The sequence below is a fragment of the Spinacia oleracea genome, chromosome 6 (assembly GCF_020520425.1).
Source record: "Spinacia oleracea cultivar Varoflay chromosome 6, BTI_SOV_V1, whole genome shotgun sequence".
Taxonomy (NCBI): Eukaryota; Viridiplantae; Streptophyta; class Magnoliopsida; order Caryophyllales; family Amaranthaceae; genus Spinacia; species Spinacia oleracea.
The window spans coordinates 78,364,955-78,368,158 of NC_079492.1; positions in this window are offsets into that span (position 1 = coordinate 78,364,955).

The window sequence follows — 3,204 nt, forward strand, 5'->3', positions numbered from 1 at the left end:
TGTAAGAGCAGGTTTGGGCTTTGGAAATAATGGGTATGACGCACATGTCAATGGCCGTGCGTGGTTTGCAGTTGATAACAAGAGTCGGGGTAATGGTTTCTTGGGTTATGGCAATGAGAACATGGATGGGTTAAATGAGCTGAACAGGGGCCCCAGAGTGAAGGCGTTTAAGAACATAAGGATTGGAAAGGGTAGACATCGTATAACTTTATGTAGTTTTTATGGCATGATTTGGATTGGTTGACTCAATTCTTTTCCTTCGTTTACTTGGGTAAATTTCGCACTTTGGGGGGTACGGGCTAAGTATTTCATGGCTCGCTCTTTCGCCCTCCCTTTTCTCTTTCTATTTTTTCTTTTTGCTTGGGATTTCTCCCCACATAAATCCTTCAATTTTTTTTTATTTGGGCTAAAAGGTAGATGGTTGTGGCCTTTGAGTCACGAGGCGAGATTGAGTGAGCCTAGTTTGGTAGGCCTATAGTGGACCTTTAACTTTAGTAGGCCTAGGGTGGACCTTTTTAATTTAGTAGGCCTAGGGTGGACCTTTAAATTATCTTACTTTGCAAGTGTATTTAGTCGTTTCTTAAAATGTGCAAATAGCGTAGATTCAAAACGTTGTTTTTACTTTATTGAAATTTAACGAAAGAATTACATCGAAAATAATATTTTTTTTTTTTTGCTTCTTTTCAGATTCCAGTTTCCGGGATTAAACTGGAAGTTGTGATTTAGACTCGAACTTTCATTAATTTTTCTAATTATAACCCGTGTATGAATACAAGGAGGTGGTTTAGACTCAAAATAATGACGTGGCGTAAGCCTATAATACTTGACCAAGAGACTTTCAGACTTAGGCTAATTGGACCATAACTTTCGTTGGTTGACACTTTAGATTTTAACCCTTGGGTGTCCATTTGTCATGCGCCATTTTTCTTAATGTTGGCGAGGTAGTTAGTTGGGGAGATCGAATTTTTATTTTTGCAAGACTAGAATCATTAGTGCGGCTTCCCTCTTAGTGTGTATTGCTTTACCCCAATGGTAGCCTTATGGCATGCCGATTTGGGTATTTTCATGGTTCGTCATGTTGCATTCATGGAAAATCTTTTAGTCCGTACTTAGGAGTACTTCAAGGAGCGAGTGGCTCGAGAGGACTATGATAGTCGTGACCCAATGTGATCATAAGCCTTGAGGCCAATAATTTTTCTTTGCCAATGGTATTTGACACCTTAGGCTCACTTTGGGGGTTGTGCGACTATGGAGGAATGATTTTCAGAATGTGACTATTTCCATATTGCAAATACTTGAATTACATAATATATTCTTTTTATTGGTGAGAGGGAGTATTGAGGCCGTAGATTCTTAGCAAGGGATGACAATTACATATGGGTGCTTATTGATTTAAATGTTTAGGAAGGGAAACTCAATATGGTTTAACCTTTTAACTTGCAGAACGCTACCAAGCATTAGGACTGATTCTATGTATAAGAAAACTAAGACTTGGGATTTGGATTGTACTTTGGCATAGCCTAGTCTAGACTCGGATTTATTTATTTTTTATTTGAACATTATTTTTTTCTTGAAAACTTTATTCGAACATCATTTTTTAAATACTTTGCCCATGTGACATTCAAGGTTATTTTAACTAGCATGCTCGGTTTTGGTGCCGAACATTGTCGTCATAGGAGGCCTTACAACGACACAAAGAGTTATTTATTTTTATATTTTTTAGTCGCTTTTAGAATCGAGTGCCTTTCATACGCCCTCGCAGCAATCTTTACGAATAGTTTTTTTTTGCTACGTATATTTTTTTTGCGCGGGTACCGAGGCTACTGCGCCCAAAAGGCCAGGCAACAACTTCAGTGCCCAGCGAAGGGCGTGAGAAATATTTGCGCCCAGCCAGGGGCGTTGAAAATGCGTCCCTGGCTGGTTCTCTTTTCTTGTTTCCGTATACTTTTTGTTTATGCGACTTTGATTTTGCGTGCTTGCCTAATAACGTCCTTTACGCGTTGTGCAGCGTTTGTGGGATTCGTTACGGGCCATCCCGAGCGTTGCTTATTTTTGTGGCGATCGTTCGGGTTTGTGGAATACGTATTTTGGTATAACTCTTTGGCCAATTGGTTTATGAATGTTTGGCAATTTTTAAGGTTGTTGGTTTTCTAGCATTATTTGTCACACACAATCACATATTTCGCTACACATAACTAACATTACATCATGAGGCAATAATAATATGTCATGTAGTTTATGATAGGCTTCTATGGGTAGTATTTGCGCCTGGCTTGGTACCGCTTCTATCGCAGATCCAACACATGCCCCGGTCGAGGTAGTGCCTTCAACAGACGAATTTCGCCCAAGAGGCCAATCACGATGTAAGCCAAGGGGGCATGCACAAATGAGAGGGACCTAGTGGGCGAGCGATTGGGTTTGGGACGGGTGTACTACTAGCGAAAGTGCCGAGTGGACAACATTCGAAGCGTATGCACCCCCCGGTTGGCGATGGGTATCCTTAGTCCCAACTCCCTAAGGGAGCCAAGATTCGTTATGCGGTTCTGCCCGTTCACAGTAATATGCTGATTTTCAGGTCCTCCTAACTTGATGGGGAAATAAACGCGGGGTAGGATCTTTTCACCCTTCGGCTATTTTGATTACCTACGAGCACGAGTATTTCCTTCACTATCCCCAGCGGAATCGCCACTGTGAGGGGGTCGAAAAAACACGAGGTTAATGCGTGACCTCGTCCCTCGTGGGTGTGACGTTTCTTTTTGTCAAATCAAGTGTAATTGGATTCTTTTAACGACAATGAGAAAAACTGACAAAACCAAGTTATCGTGACATAAAGGGAGTGCAATTATGTTTGACCACGACGGCCATAGGTTCCCTTGTGAAGGAAATATGTCCTTCACCCAAGGTGCATTAAGTCTAATACCAAGGTTCAGATTAATTGCGAACAATTAATTCAGTGAGATCAAGTGATCGGAACAGCTAGCTGGAGCAATGCTTCCGATCAGTGAGTTCTAATGGATATTGAATTCACAACTTACTCTTGACTGAACCTACAAGGTCACACCAATGACACGTAACAGATCACCGGATTAAATGAATCGGAAATTCATTTAATAGCTTTTCGGGATTTAAGTTGGAAACGTATTATACGATACGACCTTGCGTCGGAATCGTATATCGTGTCGCGAATATTTGTAAGCTAGGCGA